Genomic DNA, 26,498 nt, shown 5'->3' on the forward strand with positions numbered 1-26,498 from the left:
CATTGTTGGCATCTAAGGTTTTATTTTTATACGCTGTAATTTCTCAGTTTATCATCCTCATCCTTAATTGGGTGAGGACAGGATGTTATTTCTTGTCATTATAATAGCTATTAAGCAAAGTTGTCACGCCCTAAGTAATTGAGAATGTCAGATTCAAAATGTGGGCTTTTGAATGTGTGTCGCAGCAAATTAACACACATTTGTGGCAGGAAATCAAGGACATATTGGCTCCAATTCGACTTTCCCCTCTTGCTGTTTTTTGCCTTTGTGTCTTCATTGTGGTAAAGCTGTTCCATCACAACAGGCAGGTGTGCCTGGTGACACAGCAGGTGTGCAGCACATGTTTTAACAAAATGCCTTTTTATTAATTTAATTAGCACCTATGATCACAGGCTGGTGATGCAAGAGCTAGAAGCTGGGGCATGAACTTTACAAAATCGCCCCTCCTCCATGGCAAATGTCCCGCTGGGTCCCACTGGCTTCTGTCTTCTTACAGCGGAAAGTCACTTGTCATTTACCCCTACTCTCACCTCCTGGCCTTACCACTCTCTCTCATGCTTTCGAAAATGAAAATAAGAGCCCTTCTAAAATGTGGCAGTTTATCTACATAATTGTTTTTTTTTTTTTTAATTTGATCAGAAAATGTTTGAGAATTAGAGAACACTTAGGAACATGAAGGTTTAATGTAGAACCACAGGAACTGGGACCACGGACGATACCGATGCAGTTGCGTTTCTTTTTTTGAAAGTAATTTTATTTTTTCATACTGATGCAACATATTGGACACAGGATGTGTATATTTTTATTTCTTTATTTGTGACTACTCTGGGTCTTCGTTGTTGTGAGTGGGCTTTCTTTGCTTGCAGCAAGCAGTTCCATGCTCTAGTTGCAGCGCACAGGCTTGGTAGTCGTGGCACACAGGCTTAGTTGCCCCCTGACTTGTAGAATCTTCCTGCACCAGGAATCAAACCGGTGTCCCCTCCATTATGAGGTGGGTTCTTAACCACTGGACCCCAGGGAAGCCCAGGATGTGTGTTTGATAGAGCAGTTATCTACAGATGCTAATATCGCCGTCCACCTACAGCACACACTCTAAGAAGGTAAGGGCGGACTTCCCTGAGGGCCCGGCGGTGAAGACTTCATGCTTCCCTTGCAGCAGGGGCAGCTTCGACCCCTTGTCAGGGAACTAAGATCCTGCACAGTGCAGCAAATAAACAACTAAACAAACAAACAAATAAATATATGTATATAAGGTTTAAAAGGGGAAAAATGTAATGGGAAACCCAAAGACACTCTGGGCCAGAGCGTTCCAAGGGGATCGTGTTGGATAGTCTCTTACGATAAGTCAAAGCCAGAATCATGAAGCCAGACTTGAAGGCACCCTAACTCGTGGGAAAGATCCCTGCAGTACAAAAGGGGCTGTCCAGGATTAAAATACTAAATGCCCCATGTATTACAGGTGAGGCACTTACCTGTGACTGAACTCATCCTAGATTCGGGTCGGGTCACTGCACCAACTCCTCACTCTCCGGAAGAGGGAGCTGAGACCCAGGGAAGGGAAGCTTTTTGTCCAAAATTGTGGGAACATCTGAATTTGCAAGCAAAACCTTAACTTCTAATACAGGGCTCTTCTCACAAATTGGGCATATTCTTCTAGCCTGGAGTCTTGTAACAGTTTGAGGACCCTGAGCTTGACTAGGGTTGTGTGATGGGTTTTCACAGCACGGAGAACATCCCCGGAGAACACGGACCACCTCCTTTTGTGGCGTGTGGACAAGGGTTAGGACAATCACAGCCAAAGCCTGGGCATCAACAAAGTGGGCTTCAGAATTCACAGATCTGCCATTCAGAGATTCAGTCATCCAAGGGCAATCAGAAAAGTCTATTCACTTAGTGATTTTGCTAACACAGGAATTTGAATCATGTGCTCTGCCAGGAAAATCTCTTGGAATGAGTCTGCATTCACTCCCAGCATCAACCCATCATCAGATATGACTTTGTTACTCTCTTATTGTATATGAGGGCTCAGAAACAATCCTGGAGTGATTCTGAGAAATTATTTTCACTGGGGAAAACTGCTCTTTAAAGGGATAGAAAGTCAGTTCAGAATGACTCAGGTGAAAAAATAGGGGAGAAATGATCGATTCTTATAACTGAAAAGTCTAAGCTATCATTGTGTCAGACCAGGTAGATTTTTATGTTGAAAGATGATGTCATTAAGGATCTTTTTCTAGGGACTTGCCTGGTTGTCAGGTGGTTAAGACTCTGCACTTGCAGTGCAGGGGTGCAGGTTCGATCCCTGGTCAGGGAACTAAGACCCCACATTCACAGTGTGGCCAAAAAAATTTTTTATATATTTATGTAAGCAATGAGGATTTACTATATAGCACAGGGAACTAGATTAAATGTCCAAAAATATCATCCATTTCTGTCTTTCCATTTTGCTTTCTTCTGCATTAGCTTCCTCCCCCAGCAGTCTCTGTTTGTGATGACGAAGAGGGTGTCGGTCACCAGCTACTAACTTGCATCCTGCTGACGCAGGGACCCCAGAGTGTCACTGTCACTCACTGTTTGGAGCACGTTTCCACTGCTGGGGTTGAAGCAGGTGCTCACATGACTCGAGCCACGTTAACCAGGATGGGGAGAGATGGGTACAGTGGGGCATGCCCTGCAGTGCTCTGCAAAATATTTAATGATGAGCCTTGAGGGTGGGAGGCGGGGGTTGTCATTTGTATTGTTTGCTGATTTCCATGGTGAGAGAATAAACACTCTCACCAGAGCAGATTTCAAGCTACCCAAGTGGCCCCTGAACGAAGAGTTGGGAAGAGAGATACAGAAGCACCCAGGACATAATATTTCCACCCTACAGAGAAAATAAATGTAAGTGACCTCAAGGCCATCAATAATAACAACATGTAGTAAAATAATCAGGAAGTGACGTGTCTTGAGTGTACATGACCTTTGTTTTTAATAGAATGTATTTAATCAGAAGGTTATAAAATCTAATGTCAAGTAGTGACGGTTTCCTAAAGGAAATCGACCCTGAATAATCATTGGAAGGACTGATGCTGAAGCTCTGATACTTTGGCCACCTGATACGAAGAGCCAACTCATTTGAAAAGACCCCGATGCTGACAAAGATTGAACGCAAAAGGAGAAGGAGGTGGCAGAGGATGAGATGATTGGATGGCATCACCGACTCGATGGACATGAGTTTGAGCAAGCTCCGGGAGATAGTGAAGGACAGAGAAGCCTGGCGTGCTGCAGTCCATGGGGTCGCAGTCAGACATGCCTGAGCGACTGACCAACAGTGAACAGTAACTCGACAGTTTATGAGTGGACAAACTACCCTCCTGAAGTTTTAATGATTGGTTTTTGTGAGCCAGCTCTAGCACACCAATGCAAATGCTCCGATAGGAGAAGCTCTCTGTTCCCAGAATAAGGGAGAACGGATGCCGAGGCAAGAATGCCGTTCTCATATATTAATAAATGAGAGGTAAGATTTCAAGTGAAAGTTGAAAATGGGCTCTATTGGACCTTGAGATGCAAAAGAAAATTTTTAATTCTTGTCAGAAACATATTTTGAGAAAAATCTTGGAGAATGTGGGAGACCCAAAGATCTCGTCTGTGTCTACCCTCATAATGTCAGGAGGTAATAGGTCATGAGTTGTTCTGCAGCCTCAGTCCTAAGGGTAGGTGGTTTGGAGCAGGACAGAGCCAGGGGCCAGACCCAAGACTCTGTTGCAGAGATGGGTTGGGCAGGGCAGGGCAGAGCAGCTGGGAAAAGAACTTCTCAGTATAATCCTCCTGTCTATATCCTGCTTAAAGATTGATGTTAACAACTGAAATGAAATGCAGGAAAGTCCTTTGGAAATTTGTGGGAATCTGGATTGTAATTTTTCGGAAAGAGGCTTCCCAGGTGGTAAAGAACCTGCCAGCCAGTACAGGAGACACAGGAGACATGGATTCAATCCCTGGGTCGGGAAGATCCCCTAGAGAAGGGCATGGCAACCCACTCCAGTATCTTGCCTGGAGAATCCTCATGAACAGAAAGCCTGGCGGGCTACAATCCAGGGGGTCGCAAAGAGTTGGATACAACTGAAATGACTGAGCACTAGATGACAAACACCTTCTATAAAGCCAGTCCTCACTAACCCAGAATGCACTGATCTCACCTCTCTGAATTTCTGTAATACTTAACTATGATACAGTCTACACTATGATTATATACTCTCTCATTTTCTTATAAAAATAATTGTGGGGGAAATCTTTATCCTGCCAAGCGTATTATTGCCTCCTTAACATTTATTCTTATCGCCAACAATGCTAAGCACAAAAATTAAACACATAGAGTATGTTTCATAAAAGTCTACTGACAGGAAAACTGGACCGTCTACTAAATCACTATGACTAAAAGATCTTGTTTTATGAAAAGGTCACAGTGACTTTGGTAAGCAGGATAGTAAGTTATGTGTAAATGGTGCTTCTAAACCCATGAGGGTGCCTGACAAATTACTTATTCACTTTGAAATTTTATCAAAAATGCTAACTTGGTTTCAAACATATTTTATAGAGATGGTATCATGGTAAAAATACAAATTGGGCCCTGTCCAAATTAACTCAAGTTTTGTATTGGACTTGATTAGGTCCAAGAGGTTACTAAGAATTCACAGTAACAGTTTGTAAAAAACAATAATTTTGTTTATTATTTCTGTGTGTGCTGGGTCTTCGTGCTGTGCGGGCCGCTCTCCGGTTGCGGGTGTGGGTGTCTCGTTGCAGCGGCTTCTCTTGTTGTGGAGTACAGGTTCTAGGGCGCTAGGGCGTCGGTAGGTGGCGACATGCGGGCCCAGTAGTTGTAGTTCCCTGGCGCTAGAGCACAGGCTCAGTAGTCGTGGTGCATGGGCTTAGTTGCTCCGGGGCTTGTGGGATCTTCCCGGACCAGGGATCAAACCCGTGTCTCCTATATTGGCAGGCAGATTGTTTACCACTGAGCCACTAGGTCAGCCCCCACCGTAATAATTCTCTCTTAGCCAGTCCCTTGTGCTTACTATCTACAGCGTGAAAGCTGATCAAACTTGATACATTCACAGAATTACACAAAGGTCCCTTCAAATAAGGTGGCATCAATTATTAAGAGATCACTCAGTTCTGGGGGGAGAATTTAAGGTGGGATATTAATTCCAAATGGAATTTCCAAGTTGAATGTGGGGATCAGCACCGAAGCAGTTGACACCATTTGACATACCTTTAGAGGCAAAGTCATTTTTTCTGGTAGGAAAATAGAGATAATTATCAGTTAATCATCTTAACTGTTCATACTACCTATTAGAAAAATCGTAGAGCCTCAAATGCTATAATTATAGTGTCTTATTCAGCCTTCTGACTACAGCAGCTCCCCAGACTCTCCCCCACCCCTCACTAAAATTGCTTCTTCAAATTATGCTGCTCAGCTCCTGGATGAAGTTTCCTAGTTTAAATTAGACTTATACCATGTATCTGAAGCCCTCTCTGCTTGGTTTTTATTTCTCAGTCTTGGTGGGCCAGCTGCCTTCAACAGATGGAGATTTGGCCCCTTAAGAAGGCTGCATCTGTTGTGGTACCTGTTAGCATCATTTCTTCCCACAGCCTGTTGAATCACATACATCCTTGTCTATGGACTGCTCAAGCCACACTTTAAACCTAAGTGTAATTTTAACTCCAAACACCATGTCTCAGAGAAGCAAATAAAAATAAGTAATTAGAAGTTAGCAACTGTTTCTGATAAGATAATAATTTGAAGGAACAAAAAAAATGGTATAAATATGAAATTTAAGAAAGTTTATGTCAAACTCACAAATGTTGCTGAGCCTCCCCCATCCCACCCCACCCCCAGGGAAGCACAATATTATTAAATCATAGTCAAATAGTCCCAATAACTCAAGGACTCACAGAATGTGTTTTTGCATATCTGACTCTCTGACACAGTTGAACTGCTATGCCTTTAAATCAAAACTTTAAAATCATAAGCATCCTCATTTGACTGCTTTGCAAGATGTAGCATATTAAGTTTATAAATATAATTCAATCCATTTCTTAATGACTTGCTGTCATCCTACAGTGAACCTTCTTCACTGTACTGCACTGCTGTAACAGCTAGCACACCAGGACAAAAATAAGTCTTGTTCATTTCCATTCAGTACCACAAACATTTGTGTATTTCCCTCTCCAAGCCAGACATGATGCTGAGTTCTAAAAATAGAGTCGATGAAGCCTGGGCCCTACTATATCCAGCGTTGCTCATTCCCACTAAAGGAACATGAGAGCATGTGGGATGTACCATGAATGGCCACAGACAACTGGCCTTGGAAATGAGCAAGAACCAGATCAGGAGGGAATTTGAACTTGACCCTGCAGTACTTTACCCAGGGGACTAACCTGGTCAGGTTCAGAATGCAGAATGAACCGAGTGAATGCGAACCTGGAGATGAGACAACTATGGAGAAGTCTGCTCCAGTCCAAACAAGAAATGAGCTGAAGTAGCAACAGATTTCAGAAGGTAGAACCAATAGGATCTGACGCCCGTCTTAATGATGGAATAAAGGAGGAATCTAGGATGATTTCCCAGTCCTTTGCTATGGCAACTAGGTAGATATGCCATCAGTCAAAATGGGAAACTCAGAAAGAAGAGGTTTGAGAGGAGATGAACTGAGTTTGGCTTTTCTTATTACTATTCTTATTACTTTATTGAAGCATAGTTGATTTACAGTTCAGTCAGTTCAGTTCAGTTGCTCAGTCATGTTTGACTCTTTGAGACCTCACGGACTGCAGCATGCCAGGCCTCCCTGTCCATCAACAACTCCTGGAGTTTACTCAAACTCATGTCCATTGAGTCAGTGATGCCACCCAAGCAGCTCATCCTCTGTCGTCCCCTTCTCATCTCGCGTTCAATCTTTCCCAGCATCAGGGTCTTTTCCAGTGAGTCAGTTCTTCGCATGAGGTGGCCAAAGTATTGGAGGTTAAGCTTCGGCATCAGTCCTTCCAATGAATATTGAGGACTGAGCTCCTTTAGGATGGACTGGTTGGATCTCCTTGCAGTCCAAGGGACTCTCAAGAGTCTTCTTCAACACTGCAGTTCAAAAGCATCAATTCTTCAGTGCTCAGCTTTATGATCCAACTCTCCCATCCATACATGACTACTAGAAAAACCATAGCTTTGACTAGAGGGACCTTTGTTAGCAAAGCAATGTCTCTGCTTTTTAATATGCTGTCTCAGTTGGTCATAGCTTTTCTTCCAAGGAGTAAGCATCTTTTAATTTCATGGCTGAAGTTGATTTACAAGGACCAGGATATAGCAAAGTGATTCAGTTTTATATATATATATGCAAATTCTTTTCCATGTCCTTTTTTATTATGTTATTACAAGATATTGAGTACAGTTTTCGGTGCTATACAATAGGTTCTAGGGTTTTTTTGTTTGTTTTGGTATTTACGTGTGTCTTTGTCTGACTGTGTTGGGTCTTGGTTGCAGCATGCAGGCTCTTCCACGAGACATGTGGGCTTCTCTCTAGTTGTGGTGCACAGGCTTAGTTGCCCTGAGGCACATGGGATCTTAGTTCTCCGGCCAGGGATCGAACCTGCATCCCCTGCATTAGAAGGTGGATTCTTAACCACTGGACTGCCAGGCAAGTCCCAGTAGGTCTTTACTGTTTATCTGTTTTATATAGAGTAGTGCATATCTGTTAATACCAAACTCCCAATTTATTCTTCTCCCTTTTTTCCCTTGGGTCACCATAAGTTTGTTTTCTATGTCTGTGAGTCTGTTTATGTTTTGTAAATAAATTCATTTGTATCTTTTTTTTTATTCTGCATATAAATGATATCCTATGATATTTATTTTCCTCTGAGTTGGGTTTTTGGCTGTCCAGTATGCAGGATCTTAGTTCCCAACCAGGGATCAAACCTGTGCCCTCTGCAGTGGAAGCACAGAGTCTTGACCACTGCAGCATCAGGGAATCCCCTGAGTTGGGTTTTTCATTCATTTTTTTGTCAGATATTTATCAGTCACCTGGCACCCAGTAGGTGCCAGGCACTGGGTTGGGGCTGTGGACATGATGGTAGGGGAAAGAAGACATGATCCCTGCCCTCTTGGAGCTTAGGAGAGAGGGTTAACTGAGTAATCAGGTAAAGATATTTATAACTTCAAGTGTGACGACTTCAAGCACAGTGAAGAACATGGTGCCACGAGGGACGATTACTGGGCAGTCTCACCTCTCCAGGGAGGTCAGAGCAGCTTCCTGAGGCATCCGAGTTAAAGAGTCGAGACAGAGAGCAGGGGTAAGAGTTTGCTAAGTGAGGGAGGGAAGAAGGATGTTCACAGAGGGAACAATGCCCGGGGGCTCTGGGGTGGCAGCGTGGTAGGTATTTTCAAGGAACTCAAAGAAGACAGTGTGACTCAAGCAGGGAGGGCAGGAGATAAAACCAGAAGAGTGGGTAGATGCCAGGCCACAGAAGGCCCTGGAAGCAGGCCTGGTGTTCAGCCAATCTGCTCCAACGTAACAGTCTTCTGAAAAGTGTGAAAGTGTTAGTCGCTGTCGTGTCTGACTCTTTGAGACCCCATGGACTGTGGCCCACCAGGCTCCTCTGTCCATGGGATTCTCCAGGCATGAATACTGGAGTGGGTTGCCATTCCCTCCTCTAGGGGATCTTCCTGACCCAGGAATCGAACCCAGGTCTCCTGCATTTTGTGCAGATTCTTTACCGTCTGAGTCACCAGAAAAGCCCAACACTCCTCTGGAGCGGATAGTAAATAGCTCCTGTACTAAACTCCCCTCGTCCCCTCACCCTCTCATCCCCAGTCCAGCTGCCTAGTCCCTCTTCTGGGCTTCCCTATAAGCTAGCAGCCAAGACAGTGATATCTGGCAGAAGAGGACAAGGAGGGTAGATTTTGAAAGTACCACTCCAAGATGCTGGCGTCTGTTCTGACGGTCAGTACCCGCACAGTGTTGGTTGCTAAATACTTAGATTTTTGTTTTTTGTTTTTTGTCTTTTAGTTGTAGCATGCAGGAGCTTTGATCTTCGATTGCAGATGCAGAACCTTTCATTGCTCTTTGCGAACTCTTAGCTGTGCTGTGTGGGATCCAGTTCCCTGACCAGGGATTAAACCAAGGCCACCTGCATTGGGAGTGCGGAGTTTTAGCCACTGGACCGCCAGGGAAGTCCCTATTTAGACTATTTTGAATACAACCCCTGCTTATAGGCCATGTAAGAGGTTAGTGTTTATTCCGAGAATAATGGGATATCTTTGAAGATGGTGGCATGATCAGATACATGTTTCGAAAACACCAGTTCAGTTGCAATGTGAATAACAGAATGAGGAAGTGGCAAAGTGAAAACAGAGGGAGCAGTTAGTAGAGTCTTTTTTTTTTTTAATTGAAGTAGAGTTGACTTACAACGTTATGTAAGTTTCAGGTATACAGCAAAATGATTCAGCTATATGTATTATATATTTCAGATTCTTTTCCCTTACAGGTTATTATAAAATATTAAGGATAGTTCCCTATGCTATACAGTAAGTCCTTATTATCTATTTTATATATTAGTATATTAATGAATGTATATTGATTAGTATATATTAATCCCAAACCCCTAATTTATCCCTCCTCCCAGTTAATAGAGGGTTTCTCAGGTGGATCAGTGGTAAACAATCTGCCCGCCAATGCAGGAGACACAGGTTTGATCTCTGGGTTAGGTTGATACTCCGGAAGACGAAATGGCAAACCATTCCAGTATTCTTGCCTGGGAAATCCCTTGGACAGAGGTGCCTGGAAGGCTACAATCCAAGGCGTCACAAAGAATCAGACACGACTAAAGTGACTGATCATGCATGCATACCAGTTAACAGACTCTTGTTCACCTTGTCGTGTGTTAGGAGGGTAATTGGAGTAGAGATGGAGAGAAACAAGTTCAAGAGATAGAGAAGATATCCCAGTCAAAATCCCAGCAGGCTTTCTTATAGAAATTGACAAACTGATTCTAAAATCTATAAGGAAACATAAAAGGTCTCAGATCACCAGAATGATTTTCAGAAAGAACAAAGTTGAAGGACTTACACTACCTGATTGCAAATCTTTCCATAAAGGTATATCAATTAATTCAGTGTTATATTGGCAGAAGGATAGGATAAACATGGATTTATGAATTGACATGTTTTCTGAATTTCCTTTTCCGGATTGTTCACTGCTAGTATGTTGAAGTCCAACTGATTTTTGCACGTTGATTTTATATCCTTAAAATTTGTCAAATTCATTTATTAGCTCTAAAGCTTTTTTTGTGGATTCCTTAGGGTTTCTACATATAACATCATGCCATCCTTGAAGGGAGATAGCTTTACTTCTTTATTTCCAGTTTGGAGGTATTTATTTCTCTTATTGTCTGACTTCTCTTGGCTAAAATTTCCAGTACTGTGTTGAATGGAAGTGGTGAGAGTGGGCATCCTTGTCTTGTTCCTGATTTGGGGAGAAAAGCTTTCAGTCTTTCTCCATTGACTATGTTGTTGTTTAGTTGCTAAATCATGTCCCACTCTTTGCGACCCCATGGACTGTAGCCCCCCAGGCTCCTCTATCCTTAGGATTTCCCAGGCAAGAATACTGGAGTGGGTTGCCATTTCCTTCTTCAGGGGATCTTCCCAATCTAGGTCTCCTGCGGCTCCTGCATTAGCAGGCGGATTCTTTACCACTGAGCCACCAGGGAAACCCCAGTAGGTATGTTAGCTGTGGGCTTTTAATATATGGCCTTTATCCTGTTTATTTCTCGTTTATGAGTTTTTTTTTTTTTTTTTTTAGTCATAAAATGTACTGGAATTTGTCAAATGCTTTTCCTCATCTTGTGTGTATGGTGTGATGTACAGGAGATGATGGGTTTTTTTTTTTCCTTCATTCTATCACTGTGGTGTACTACGCTGATTGATGTTCTTATGTTGACATATTCCGGCATTCCTGGGGTAAATCCCACTGACCAACTGATCTTTAACAAAGGCCCCAAGGCAATTCAGTGGAGATAGGATAATTGTTCAATGAATGGTGCTCACAAAGTTGGACATACTTGTGGAATAAAAAGAAACTTTGACCCTAATCTTACACCGTAATAAAAAAAAAATATGTCAGATTTTCTGCGGGGCAGGAATTTAAGAGTGGCTTAGCTGAGTGGCTGTGGTTCAGGGTCTGTTGTGTGGTTCCAATCAGGAGGTCAGCTGAGGCTGCAGTCATCTGAAGGCTTGATTGGGGTTGGAGGATGCCCTCAGGGATGGTGAACTCACATGGCTGTTGGCAGGAGGCCTCAGTTTCTCACTCAAGGGGATTTTCTTGCAACGTGGCAGCTGCCTCTCCGCCGAGTAAGCTGTCCACGAGAGGGAACAAGGAAGAACATAGCATCTTTCACAACTAGGTCTCGTATCATCACTTTCCAGTTAATCTGTTTATTAGAAGTGAGTCACCGAGTTCAGCACACATTCCGGGGAGAGGAATTTGACCCCACTCCTTAATGGGAGGGGCTTCCCTTGTGGCTCAGCTGGTAATGGATCTGCCTGCAATGCGGGAGACCTGGGTTCGATCCCTGGGTTGGGAAGATTCCCTGGAGAAAGGAAAGGGTACCCACTCCAGTATTCTGGCCTAGAGAATTCCATGGACTGTATAGTCCATGGGGTCACAGAGAGTCGGACACGACTGAGCGACTTTCACTTTCACTTAATGGGATGAGCACAAAACCTTTATGGACATATATTAAAGCTACCACATGGAATATTACCTTCAGAGATGACTACAGTTCAGAGGTTGCCATCTCTTTGAGTGGAGAGAAATGAGATATAGCACATAAAATACTGTACAGTTTTACCTATGTGAATAACATGTTTTAAAGAATGACCGCTGATTTTGGTAGAACCCATATCATTGCTGACTTTAAAATTAGACAAAGAAGCAAAACTTTTTGCATCTTATTATTTTTTTTGAGACTATCAGGATAAAAAACTGATATACTCAGAAAATTCATCTCTCAACAAAGTGCTACTTTCAGATAAGCTTATTGAAAATAATCTTAATATACTTTATGTAATGAGCAGCACCCTAACATACTGATTATCCATTATAGTTGCAATTGGAAATGTTTTAACATTATTCGTTAGCATATTGAACTCCCTGTGTATTAAGTGTGTGTGTATATATATATAAGGTAAAAGTTTTGAGAACTTTAAACCCAGGTGAAAGAAATTCTTGAGAAATCCTTCTTTAGAACAATTTTTTTGCATTTTTTTTTGACATCTATTTCAGTCCCCAGTTTCTATTACTAAAAAGTATTCATTGAGTTCTGACTTGATGTCATGCTTTTCCTGCAGTAACTATTCCATACTCAAATGTTTTGGCTAAAAAAATGCATTTAGTTTTATCCCTGTTTTTTCACATGCATATAGCCTCAACCATTTCTTTTCTCTAAACAGCAAGAAATCCTAATTAATGTGAACATAATCATTTTTGTTCTACAATATTTCCATTATATTTAACATCATTTTCCCCGTCTCTAAAATACCATCAAGAATCTTTATTTTACCATAGGAGAAAATCTTCAGAATCTAGGACTGAAGGGTTCCTTGACTTGACATCAAAAGCACCATGCACAAGAGGAAATCGGATAAACTGGATATCATCAACATGAAAACCATTTGCTTTGTGAAAGACGAGAGGATGAAAAGACAAGAAGCCTAGAATTGAATGCAGCAGTGATACAGACCATAAGAATCTGTGCTTTACCTTAGGGGTCCGAACAAAGTACTATGAGAAGACAAAGGACAACGAGATTAATTTCAGCCAAGGAAACCTGGAAAGCGTGATGAAGTGAGAACCAAGCTAGGAATCAAAAGACAAGTCAGTAGGATTGTGACAGATGGACCCAAGAGTGAGAAGAGCGTCTATGATAGAATCAGCAAAAGCCAGAAGGAAGGAAGGGTTTCCCTGGTGGTTCAGTCAGTAAACAATGTGCCTACAATGCAGGAGACCGGGGTTTGATCCCTGGGTCGGGAAGATCCTTTGGAAAACGAAATGGAAACCCACTCCAATATTTTTGCCTGGAGAACCCCATGGACAGAGAAGGTGAAAGGAATGATACAGGTGTGGGAAAACATTGTAGTACAGGAAAGGATGGGCTTCCCTGGTGGCTCAGATGATAAAGAATCTGCCTGCAGTGCAGGAGACCTGGGCTCGATCCCTGGGTTGGGAAGATCCACTGGAGAAGAAATGGCAATCCAGTCCAGTATTCTTGCCTGGTAAATTCCATGGACAGAGAAGCCTGGTGGACTACAATGGGGTCGCAAGAGTCAGACACAACTTAGTGACTAAACCATCACCAACCACTACCAGGAGGAAGGAAAGTGCAAAGAATGTTGACACTGTGAGTGGCCCAGTGCAAAGTGGGGAGTGAGCCTGGAAAGGGAGACTGGGGACAAATTATGGAAACCAGTGTAGTGGGGACAGAGCGCCGTTCCCAAATAGCTCACAGCTAGAAAATGCTGGTTCTGGGAAGAGGTGCAGAGAACGCTCACAGGTGTGAGCTCTGGACATCCAGAAAGATGGGATTGTTTGGCCATGGGCCATCACGCAAGACGCCTGTCTGCTCCTGCTGCAGAGGAGCGAGAGGGAGTTACACGTGACCCCTTCTGTGCGCGCCCCCTCTTCTGTCTGCTGTCAGGCCCAGGCCTGGGTACCTGAGTCTGCCTTTTCCCCACGGGTGTCTCTTCCTTGCTTCTTCCCATAGTCGTTCTCAGACCAAAGGTGGAGCTGGAGAGGCTCCTTGCAGCAGCTAGTGGGGTTGACCCCACTCAGTGCAAGATAAGAGCCACCCTGTGGCCCAAGTCTGAGCTGTGGCATTGTAGCTGCAGGAGGGGAAAGTAGGTCAATTAGCAAATGGCTTATGAAGTGCTCACTCCAGAAACACAATCACAGTCAATGCTTTATTTTCCCCAACTCTCGATACCCCAGGGTTTCAAAAATCACAATATTTTTGACCATTCGAGTGTGTTTATACCTGCTCTTTACATCTCCTCGCCTAATTCTATCAGGAAGACTTAAGCGTCTGTGGTTCAAAGTAAATTTTACTCCAGTGCCCATTTCTTCCACGTGGCCTTGCTGGCATGTTCAGAATATAAATCAGTTTGCATGGTCCAGGTAATGTGGTCTAATTTTTTTTTTTTTTAATGTGGTCTAATTTAAAGGCGAGTAAGTCAGCAACCTTAACAACGATAAGGGAACCGGATTGCTGGATATTTGCCTAGTTCCAATCTTTAAGTAAAAGGTCAGGGTGGCTGGAAGGGAGAAAGAAAATACCATTGACAAAAGAATGAGAAAGAGAGACTAGCTTCCCACACAGGAGGAAGGTCTGAAAGCTTCCTTGGGATATTTAGTAGCTGGTTTCCCATCTGTCTTCTGTCTCTTACTCGCCTACCAAGTTCTGGGGCAGCCAGGAGGGCGGGAGGGGCTGTAATTCTTTTTCTCATCTTGGTACTCTGAACTGCTTAAGCTCACAGCAGCAGGCTTGAACGTGGATGGTGCTGATAGAAAAGCCAAATGCCTGCCAATGGCCTTGTCGCTGCTGGGGTGGAACAGTGGCTGATGACACTGACTTCAGTTTCTGGGACATTATCAGCAAAAATAAAATGTAACTCTCATTGTACAAAAAAGCGTTTCGTTCCTGAATTTATTCTGCTCTCAAAGCTAGCCAGGAGCTCCTTATCCAGATTCCACGTCTGAATTAAATTTTTTATTTAATTACATACATTTTTAAAAAAAGTTAAATTAAAAAATTAAATACATTTTTTTTCAAACAGAGAAATTCTGCAAATTTGAGAGCTTACTTCACTTCTCTTCCACAGGAAAAAAATTAATGGAGTGGGAAGTAAAATAATTTGTCACAAAATGGTAGTATAGTATCTTTTTTGATTATTATCTGTTCATTGAGAACTCCAGCCTGCAGTCTCCTTTAATGTTCATTTCTTTTTTATCCCCAAAGTGAATGTTGAGTCATAAAGCAAATGACCTTTCAGACCAAGAAAACCTAGCTCTAAGGTCATTGGAATTTCTTCAATTCTCTGTACACATTCTCAAAATAGTATTGCTCATCTTTAAAAATGTATCATAAACAAATAGTGTTGACGGGCTATAAAGTTTTTCTTGGCACAAATGTGGTATGACCTGGAAAACACACTTCATCATTCACAGTGAGAACGTCCTCTCCAATTTATGCCAATAAAAACTTGGAATAATCCAAGATATACTTTACATGTATTACATTACATACAAGAATGAAGTGAAGTGAAGTGAAGTCGCTCAGTCGTGTCTGACTCTTTGCGACATACACGAATAGAGGCTCTAAATTGGAAACCCCATTTTTGGCAATCGAAAAAGAAAGTTCAAGGCGAAAGGGAATTTCTCAGAGGACTTCTGGCCAGCATTTATGCAAAAATATCAGGATACAGTAAGAGTAAGAAGAGGCGAAGGAAACTTCATAGAAAAGATGACATGGGATTAGGGGTCCAGAGAATGACCCAGGGAAAAAGAAAAAGGAAGGAGGACATTCTCAACAGAGGTCTCTACCAGGAGTCCCCACACTTCCTGGGGGGGACCCCCCTGGTTGTCACTGTGGCTGCAACCCAAGGTCCAGGAAGAGACGTGGCTGGAAGGGATATTGGGAAGGGAGGCAGGGGTCACGCTGTGAACATTATCATCGAATGTCTTCCTAAGGGATGTGAAACCGCTGAGAGTTTTTTGTTGGATAATGACAATAATATGCCAAATGCTTTCTGTGTGTCAGGCATCCAACACCATGAAATGCTACAGCCCACCTTTAAAAACCAGCCTATACAGTGTGCACTGTCCCCATTTTACAGGTGAAGAAGTTGAGGCAGAGGCCGGTGAAATAACTTTTGCAGGGTCCAACAGCCGTTAAGTGGTGGGGTCGACTCAGATCATCTAACTCCAGAGCCCATGCTCTTCTGCTTCTTGAGGCAGTCACTATCGTATTCTGGGGTGGTGGTGGGGAACACAACTCCATGGCTTACGTGGAGGATGAGTTAGGAGACAGGAGGTAGGAAGACCAGCAGAAGGCCACTGCAGCAGCACAAATGAAAGCTAATACAGGTCTTAAGTGGATAGGATTTAATGAACTAGTGGACATGGAGGTGAAAAAGAAGGCAGAATAAATATACCTGAGGCCTTGAATTTTATATATATGTATCTCCTGTTGGTTCCACTTCTATATATCTGTATCTTTGGTGTATCTCCTATTGCTTCTGTTTCTCTGGGGAACCTTGACGAATACAGTCCTGTTTCACAAACTTGTGTAAGAATGTCTTCTAGAAGCTCACCCAGTCAGTGTGTGCGGGGCGGGGGGGGGGGGGTGGGGGGGGTGGGGTGGGGAGGACGGGTGATGGAGTTGAAATTTATATTAGGCAGAGGAAAAGAAAGGTTTCACTGAGGAAATTCCATTTAAGGTAGACCCAGAAGAATGAACTGTACTGGGGTGAGCAGTGATTCTCTTGTCTGTGCAGAGCTCAGTCATGTCCAGCTCTTTGTGACCCCATGGACTGTAGCCCGCCAGGTTCCTCTGTCCATGGGATTTTCCAGGCAAGAATACTGCAGTGGGTTACCATTTATTTCCTCCTCCAGGGGATCTTCCTGAACCAAGGATCAAACCTGCGTCTCTTGTGTCTCCTGCCTGGCAGGTGGATTCTTTACCGCTGTGCTACCTTGAAGTGAGCAGTGATTGGGGAAGAATAACTGATAAAGAAAGTGTGGTTAAGAGAGGAAACACAGAGGCTGTTCAGGAGTCCAGTTTGGATCTGGCTTGGTATGTGTAAGAACCTGAGAGATGAGTAGAAATATGTCCATTGAAGCTGAGGTATGGAGGGTGTTTTAATGCTAGGAATGATGTGTTTGTCATTCTTTTTGTAGGATATAGGGAATTATTAAAGACTTTTGAGCAGGAAAGTGGCATCACTGGGTTTCATAGTGTAAACAATCCCCACTAATCCATGAGTTGGGTTTTAACTATTTTTTCAATAGACTATGTACCAGGAACTACGATAAATACTGTACATATAGTAATAAAAAAACACCTTCTCTGTATTCAAGAAGCTTATAACCTATGAGAGTGGGAAATAGAGAAAGGAAAATTACAATGCAATTAGACAAACTCTTCAGTAAGTAAGTATTAATACATGGTATAAAAAAATCACAAAAAGCAGGCACCTGATCCCCAGGTGGGTGTGGGGCTCAGTTGGCGTGTATAAGATCAGACAAAGTTTCTTGGAAGAAGAGATTTTAGGGCAATATTCTGGAACCCAATAATTTCCTCATAGACACAAGGTCGAATCATTAGAAAATGAGTTGCAATTCCATATGGCCCAACCTGATCGAATATTACCATGGTGTTCAGGTCCCCAAAACTCAAAAGCCTATTTGGTTCATGACTGTCTTACAACAGTTTTTTCTGTCTTATGGGTCCTCAAAACAAGAGGCTTAGGTCTTCTCAACGTGCAAAATCTGGACTTGAACAGATTAGACTTTATATGTCCCTCCGTCTCCTTTCCTCAGTCCCTTCTTCTGCTTATGGCTCTTCTCACCAGAACCTCTGACCCCAAGGCCTTCAGCCTGCCCTGAAGCACCGTCTTTCCCCAAAACTTAACATGTCCCAAATCTTCCTTTCTGTAGCTGTTACCCTACGCAGGTTAGAAAGGCCATCTGATTGAACTAGTTAGTGTTGAAGTGTGAATCACTTTTAAGCCCTGCTACCATCCCAGAGCTCTGTGAGTCTTTAAGAGAGGATACTAGGAATTTTTGGTGGAATTCCAGACAATAAAAATAAGGCCTTTGTGTATTTGTTTGTATAGGCCATTTATCAGTCAAGAGTTGAGAAGGTGGGGCTACCCATTCTGTATTCCCCATTCAGACATATTTAACTTTGTGACTTTGGTTAAGTAAATTTTTGCTTCCTATTTTTATGGCTAGTTACATTTAATATCATTAAAATATTGTTTGGAATTTGGTGGACTAACATGAGCTATGAATTTTTTCTAATGAATTGAAGCTGAAGATTAAAAACCTACTTCTTCAAAAAGAATTTGACTCATTATCATAAATAGAAGAAAAAAATAGAAGAAATCATGTATTATTTCGTATCTTTCCTGATTGCTTCCTTTGAATGTTAAGCTGGTTGGATTACTCTATTTAGCTATGGGTTATTTTCCTAAGAGAAACTAGTTTTTTTTTTTTTTTTAAGCATGCATAAAGTATTTTATGATTTGGATTAAATAGGCAAATTTAATTGAAAAATCTGCTTACTTAGCTCTTCTTTGAAGTACATGATTTCAAAACAAGTAAGACTTATGTAATATGTCAACAATGCTAATACTGTAAGTTTTAAGATCATAACATTTGAAACTTTAACACAGGAAGGAGTAGTCCATTAAATCAGTGGTTTCCAAATTCAGGTCACCAGATTGGCCCTGGATAATTAGATCAGCAGCATCATCATTGGTGGTGGTGCTTTAGTCCTAAGTCGTGTCTGACTCTTGCGACCCCATGGACTGTACCCACCAGGCTCCTCTGTCCATGGGATTTCCCAGGCAAGAACACTGGAGTGGGTTGCCACTTCTTTCTCCAGGGGATCTTCCCGACCCAGGGATCGAACCTTATCTCCTGCATTGCAAGCGGATTCTTTACCGCTGAGCCACCAGCAGGAAAGTTCATGTTTAAGTTGTTATGTTCATAACAACTCATATGAGATACTATTATTATCCCCAGTTCATAGGGGACGGCACACAGAGGTTAAGCAACTTGCTCAGAGTTCCTCAGATAATAAGTAGTAAAGCCATGATATAAATAAACTCTGAGTTTCAGATTTCATCCCTTCCCCCTTCCCGCCCAGTTTTGACTCAGTAGGTCTGGAATGGGCCCTGGAATCAGTGTTCAAATCCCCAGGTGATTCTGAGGCGAAGACAGGTTTGGGAACTCTCTTATTTAATGAATTTAATTTGCTCTGGATGGCTAGTTGCTTACTCACGTCTTAGAAACAACAGCTTATAAGGGTCATCAGGTGACATGGTACCCTTTCAGATTTGACTAGTAAACAGCTATTTTGGACCACTATCCCCTGTTGTTCAGGCACAATACTGAGGGGCCTGGTGGGAATAACGCCTGACCAAGGACTACCTCCTTTAACTGCATACGTAAAGAGGTCGGCAATTGGAGAGATCACAAAACCCTGTGCAGAAGGTGCAAAGTAGGCTTCCAAAGCGGACGTGAGCTGGACATGAAAAAGGGAGGGTGATTTGCAGATGAAGGAAAGGAGGAGGGACCATTTCTGTTTGTTTCAGGAACAAAGGGAAGGAAACATTCACAAATGGTGATTCAAGGCAGGTATTTGTGGGCCAACAGTAGGTTTAATAGGATGGGATGAAGTTGAGAGTTCCTTTTGGGAAATGGCTAGAAAAAATTTGGAAAAGTAAGTTAGGACAAGATTATGGTCAACTTTAGGCACGAGGTCAGAGTTTGGACTGAACCCTATAAACAGTGGGGAGCCACTGAAAAGTTTGAAAAGATAAAGATTCAATGATGAAGGAATCAGTTTGGAATGAACCAGTGGGGCTCAGTCACTGTGCAGGCTGGAAGGACAGAGCAGAAATGAGAACCAGGAAAACCATTCAGAAGGTTAAACGAACGATACAGGTGTGGGGAAACATCGTAGTAAAGGAATGGATCTACTCGCACTTGAGAGTCACTGTGTCAGGTTATGCTACCGATTAAGCTGTGATTCGGGGCAAACTGCCTACTATTGGAGTCTTAAGTTTTTCTTTGAAAAGTGAGTGTGATGATGATACTGTATGTCCCCAGACTGAGCCAAATAGACAAAAGATTTCTTTAGGATGGTGACTAGCTCTGGGATGCAAGGTTCACAGGTCAGTATACCGTTTTCGGGCTTGTATGACTTTGAAACCATGGGGTTGCAGAGTTGGACACAACTGAGCAACTGAACTGATGACTTAGAAAATGTCAGCATTACCAACAACCAAATAGGGCAGTCAGTAAATCTCAACTGTACAGAAGACAAGGAAAGAAAGGGACTAACACTGTTTCAGGAAGTATGCTGTGATTATGAAGGAGTTACTCTTCACAACAACCTAATGAGGTAAGTATTTTAATCCCCATAGAAGTTGGCTTAACCAAGACAAAAGATGGTGGTTTGAGTTTGAATATAAACCGAGGTCTGCTTAAATTTAAAACGTGGGCTTTTTGAACTTCATCATATTGTTTTAGGTTTGCAAAGTTATATTTTATCCTAGGTTTTGACCTAATATTCTAGTCAGACTATTTTGGATTTTGATTCTAACATCTATAAGTTAATTGCCCCTCCAAATGCTGGGTCATCTGACAGGAGGACAACATCAGTTTTGCTGAGATCGGGGAGAAGACGGAGAAGTGATGGAGTGGAAAGAGAATAAATGGTTAGGTAGGAGGCAAGGTTACCTGTGCAGAGCAGAAGTGGTACAGATGCAACCTGGTTATGAAGTGGACATAAAAGTCAATGGTGTAGCCTTAGAGCTAAGAATAATAGTGCAGATGAGTGAAGAATAAAGGCTGGAAGAAATTAAGAACCAGGAACTGAGGCAATGAGAAGTGGAGAGGAAGGTAGAGATGAACTAAATCTCCCATTAAGGAAAAACAGACATTGGAAGAAACAAACAGCAAAGGGAAAGTTGACCCACTCATCTCACGTGTTAGCTGTGGGGAGTCACAGACAGGACGACCATATTGGATGATGAGATGGGAGAGGAGAGGTTAGAGAAACGGGAGATGAGCTAACCTGTCCTCTGAGGAAAGCACACAGAAGTGAGGGTCTCAGAGAAACCATATATGTGCAGTCTCCCATATATGTGTACATATATAAACAAGCCTTCCATTTTTACCTTCAATTCTCCTATGTGCCCATGAGAAAGTTAAATACATCTAAGCTTCTTTTGAATATTTAAAAGTATAGGATATTTGTTGCTGTTCAGTCGCTCAGTCCTGTCCAGCTCTTTGCAGCCGCATGGACTGCAGCACGCCAGGCTTCTCTGTCCTTCACCATCTCCCGGAGTCTGCTCCAACTCATGTCCATTGAGGATATAAAGCACGAATTTAAAAATCCTTAAATAGGCTGAGAGATCACATACTCTGGTGACAGATACAGACAAATGCCATACTTTCAAAGATAAAGAGTTGTTGACAAAAGGCCACATTTCAATAGGAGGAACCGCATATACAAATATGTCTTAGATACTTCTTCTAAGAGACACCCATATTCCTCAGGAAACAGTGAGGGCTGTGGGAGTAGCCCTAGGCTCTGAGCCTAACATTTCCACTCCAAGGTGATACTTAATGTTTTAGTTTTGGAGCAAAACAGGAAGTTACACTCTTCAAGTCTTTGGCCCAGATAACCTGAAATCCTTCCATGTTGAATTGTTCATGGACCATGGGATTAGAGCAGAAGTCCCTCCAAGTCCAAGCTTGCTCACCTGTGTCCCCATAGGAAGCCAGGTGGCCATTTGCGCTGCCCAAATTTGTATTTCAGGTACCCACTTGTGAGTTAATTTCAGATGAATGTGACGAACAACTCCGCAGCGCTGGTGAAAACAGTCCTATTCAATAGTCGTACCTCATCCCATCCATATATGAAAGACCTTCAATTTCATTCTTCATTTATCTTTACAGAGATTAATGGTAAAGTGTCTGTCGATATCTGTTCAAAAAAGAGTGGGTTAAAGAGTTTGAAGAGGTAAGCTAATTTGGTTTGATCTCCGAACCGATTTGAGAGAGAGAGAGAGACAGAGAGGCTCCGAGGAGCTGGGACTTTGAGGTGCCGATCCACGAGGCCGCAGGTGTCCTGGGGTTCAGAGAATGGACGAGAACGGACGGCACGTTTCTCTGGAGTCTGCTGCGCCTGCCTTTCAGGGCCACTCGCCCATCTCTGACTTTTATCAGCCGGTCGGGGTATGGCTTTTGGTTATCCTCCCGGCCGGGGAGGTAGATCCAGGGGGTGTAGTTGTGATCCGTGTCGGTTCAGGGTGTGTGTGCGCGCAGGAGCGGGGGAGGGCGAGCGTGTGAGACCCTCTGCTCCGGGGTGTTTCGGGCCGGTTTCTCCTCAGGCTGGGGCCCCGACCTAGGAAGGTGACCACCCCCGCCCCCTCCTCGTTCGGCCCAAAGTGGCGGGAAGCCGGGTCCTCAGAGGCGGCCCCCAAGGCCAGGGAGGCTGTAAAACCTGGAGGAGGATCCGGTGCGCCTGTCCGGGGAGGGTGCGGCGTCCATGGCCAGGGCCCCGCGGGGGCTTTCAGGTAGAGAGCAGCCCCGCGAGCGGGGCCTCGGCGGCGCGGGGCGGCGGGCGGGGTGGGGAGAACCCGAGGCCGGGGCACGGCGGGCGGGAGCTTTCCGGGCCCCTCCCGCTCCGCGGGGCTGGTGGGGAGATGGCGGCGACGGTTTCCCGGCTCCCCCGCCCCGGACGCCGATGGCGGAGCGTTCCGGCCCTCCCCCACCAGCTTCTCCACCGCGGGAGCCGGAGCCGGTGAGGCCGGGAGGGCGGGGAGCGGCGAAGGGAAGGCGAGAGGGCGGAGGTTGCGTGGTGCAGGCGGCGGCGGCGGCGGGAGGAGGGCCGGCGGGCGGGCCGGGAGGAGGAGGAGGAGGAGGCGGGAGCCGTGTCGCACGCAGCTCCAGGCGGGGCAGCCCCGGCGGCTGAGGGACGCGGCGAGACCTTGGCGGGACGGGGATTTAACCGGGGCCGGGCCCAGCGACCAGGTGGAGACGTCGCCGGAGCCATTTAGGCAGCCGGGAAATGCGGGTGAGTTGTCGGCGGCGCCGGGGCTGAGGGGAGGCGGCGGCGGCGGCGCAGGCCCGACCCGGAGCCGCGGTGTCGCAGTGACTGGGGCCGCGGCGGCCGAGCTCAGGCGCCGGGCGAGAGGCCTGAGGCGCCGAGCCGCGACCGGGCGGAATGGCGGCGGGGGCCGGGGCACTCGTGGGCAGAGGGCGCCGGGGGCGGGAGGGGAGGGAGCGCGCGCGCGCGCCCGCGCGGGGCCTGGCCCTGAGTCACCCCGGCCGGCTCGGGCCTGGCCGGGCCGCGGCCCCGGACGCGGGCTCGGGGCGGCCCAGGCCCGGACTACGCACTGGGGAAAAAAAAAAAAAAGCCCGATTCATCGCGCCCGAGGCGGCGGCCTGGTGGCGTCCGCCCCTTTCCCAGCGCACCCGCCTCGGGCCGCGGGGCCGGTCGGGCGAGCGGCCCCCGGGGCAGTCGCGCGCGCGCGCCTCACCTCTCCTGAGGCAGCGACCACCACCCCCCCTCAACCACGGGGCGCCCGGACCCGCGCCCCCTTTCCCTCGGCCCCTCTGGGGACCCACCGCTCCCCCGAGCGTCGCTTGCCCCCGACTCGTGTTCTCAAGTAAAGTACTGGGCTCGCACGCCGGAGGAGCCGCGGAGCCGGGCTCTCTCTGCTTTCCGGTTCCCTGCCCCGCGGCTCCCGGGTTTCCCCGCCCGCATTGTTGCGACTGTGTAGGGCGCTATTATTGGGTAACAGTCGCCCCTTTGCCCGGTTCTCCTCGGGGAGCGGGCCTGGGGCGGCGCGCAGGGATGCGAGTGCGGCGACCGAACCGGACGGAGCGCCCCCCCCGCCCCCCTCCGCGGCGCCCGCCGAGCGCCCGCGAGTCGGGCCGGGCCTGCGCCGCCGCCTCGGCGCGCCCCCGGCCCTGCACCCGGCGGGAGCGCGCGCTGACCCCGCAGGTAACCCGGGTGCCGGCCGGCCGCGTGCAGGGGTCGCCCCGCGCGCCCCTCCCGGCCCCCGGTGTGCTGGTGGTTCCGGGGAGAAACGCATGGTGAACGTTTCTTGAGCCTAATCCTCCAAAGTTGAGGGTTTTCTCCCTTTAGCTAGCTCTCTGCCAAAAATAGGATCCTCTTTTCGGATTGGATCACTGTCGTTGCTCACAGTTCGCAGCTGGAGTTAGTGGTGAGGGTGCAAATGAGGAATTGCAGTTAAGTGTTTATTTGCTCTGTGTAATTGCTCTTCGCGCAGTGGCATTAAAACAGTCCAAGTTAGTGGAGTCAGGGGTCACGCAGTTTTGGAAATGCACTCATCGGAGTGACAGAAGGGACTGAAATTCACTTTTACCTGAAGCCCCCACCTTCTAGACCTCAGCATAGCTTTAGCAGTCTGCAAAAGCATGGCCAGGTATAAGTTTAACGCTTCGTTTTGTGGCCACCCTGTCTTACCTGGTTTTCTGAAATCCTGCAGCGTTTATGAATTGTGTAGAAAAAATAGGGATCATTGTTTAAGAAAAAAAAAATTTATCTAAAAAATTTGGACCTAATATTCTCTTGATCTAAAAGTGTCCTTGGGTATTGGGGAAAAATTTACTTAAAAGTTCTGTTGCTTTCCCTGGTAAGTCGAAATAGTTGCAACGCATTTCAAATTCCGAGGCATGCATACAGCATGCAGGAGACTAGCTTGCTTTAACTCTATTATGCCCATTTTTGGAGGTTTCTAGAGAGAGTGCTCATTAAGCTCTAGAGGGTTGGCTGAAATACTCTCTAAAAATATTTAACTTTTTTTGTCATTGGAATCATCTTTTAAAAACTTATTTTAACAAAAGGGAAAAAAAAAAAAACCTCTTTAGCTGTACTATTAGGGGTTTTCACCAGTTCATACTATCCTCTCATCACCAACTCAGTGGACATGAATTTGAGCAAACTCTGGGAGATAGTGAAGGACAGGGAAGCCTGGCATGCTGCAGTCCACGGGGTTGCAAAGAGTCGGACACAACTGAGTGACAACAGCAGCAACTCTTAGGGCCACTGATTCATGTCCTTGGAGGCAGGCCCCCCATGTGGCGGTAAACCCACCATGTGGGTAACTAACAGCCTGGTGATACCTGGTAATGTCCTGCAGTTTCCTTAGATGTTACAGCTCTGTTGATTCATAGCTCTAATATACATATATTACAGATATGTTGACTCCTTTGTCTCTTACTGATTATTATCCTCTAGAGATAATTAGCTTAGTCTGGGTTGTCAATGCAGCTTTACTTCCCATACTTTACAGACTGAATTCTTGAAGGCAAGACATATTCTTTATTTTTTGCATCCCCAGAGGAGCATAGAACTTGGTCAGGGGTACATCATTTGCTTTTTGAATGAAGAAATCTGGAATAATCTGACCACCTCAGATTTTGGCTACAGAAGCAGTCACCGCACTTACATTGGATAAGGGTGTGAGCTTTTTTAATAAATTGTTCCTACCGCATCCCCGGGAACTAACACAGAGCTTGACGGAAAAATGCTCAGGCTTTCTTCGGCTCTGAAAGATCAGGAGGGTGCCAAGAAAGCAACTTGTGAAACTTTAATTTCCTTCCTTTTCCTCAAAACTAGTTTTAAGTACAGATGTTTAAAATTTATGTGTGTGTGTGTTTAAACAAGATTGAGGTCTTTGCCTCAGGTTAAATGTTGCCACCATAGCTTTGAGGTGAAATCCTTTGGTCAGTTGATACTCCTCCCTGTTAAGAGGACTCTGGGTCCTGGAGGCCCAGTGACCTTTCTCACAGGAGAGACCTTTCTTGAGTCCCTGAATGCCTTTTGATCAGAAGTTCGCTCCCAGTTTGCCCAGCAAGCATAGTATGCCTTTTTTTCTGCAAGGAAAATTCAAACGAATGGGCTTTAGATTGAAGAGTAGTTACTTGCTGTCCTTCAAGTTGAAAATCAGGGTGCCAAAAATTAAAGGAGTGTGTTTGTGTTTTATTTTTTGGTATTTCAGCCCTCCATAGGTTCCAAGGCCATGGGCCTCAGCAATTGAGTCTGGAATAAACTGTCCAGACTCAGAATGAATTTTGAGCTTTTAGTTATACCTGAGAAAAGAATGTAATGTTTTTAAGGACCCATTTGAAGTTTATCTTGTTCTTGTGTGTGTGTGTGTTTGTTTTGGTGGGGTGCTATTGAGTAGTTTCTCAACAAATTGTTTTCCTTCATTTGCCTCTCAAAACTGAGACACGAATGTGAAACGAGGAATAAACTTAAATAAAACCTTCAGTTTATTACTAAGGATTTTAAGCTTCGTAATCTGTCCATTTAATAATACACACTATAAACAGGATTATTGTGGTGTTTGGTGGCTTTAAAATTTTTTATGCACAAGAATATAGCTTCTAGGAAAAACGTCTGCTTTATTTCTTTTCGCATGAGTATAGAATGTGTTGCTTGAGAAGATGTAGGATGTCGTTGGATCTAGAGGTGAAAAACATCTTACTTCTTGTTTATAAAGTGAGATGGTTTTCAGTTGACTTCAGTTTTCTTCAGGCGTTCAAAGTGTGTGGATTCCATGGGAATGCCATAGCTTTTAACGTTCACAACATTTGGACCGCCCCATAAAGCGTACCCTTCTTCGTGTTTGAAAGCAGGGTTGTGACGCCCAG

At 44.8% G+C, this 26,498-nt stretch overlaps 1 protein-coding gene across 2 annotated transcripts in view; it reads left to right on the forward strand.

Annotated features, from left to right (window-relative positions):
• The first annotated feature begins 22,475 nt into the window (after positions 1-22,475).
• Positions 22,476-26,498, forward strand: part of CUL1 (cullin 1) — an 87,891-nt gene continuing 83,868 nt past the window's right edge. Inside the window, exon 1 of one of the 2 annotated variants that reach the window (XM_070788316.1) lies at positions 22,476-22,614. The gene's annotated coding sequence lies outside the window, so the exon portion shown is untranslated. Of the gene's footprint in view, positions 22,615-22,748; positions 22,888-26,498 lie in introns of those variants that run through there. The other variant, XM_070788315.1, reaches the window with a different exon arrangement.

Source organism: Bos indicus, chromosome 4 (genome assembly GCF_029378745.1).
Source record: "Bos indicus isolate NIAB-ARS_2022 breed Sahiwal x Tharparkar chromosome 4, NIAB-ARS_B.indTharparkar_mat_pri_1.0, whole genome shotgun sequence".
Taxonomy (NCBI): Eukaryota; Metazoa; Chordata; class Mammalia; order Artiodactyla; family Bovidae; genus Bos; species Bos indicus.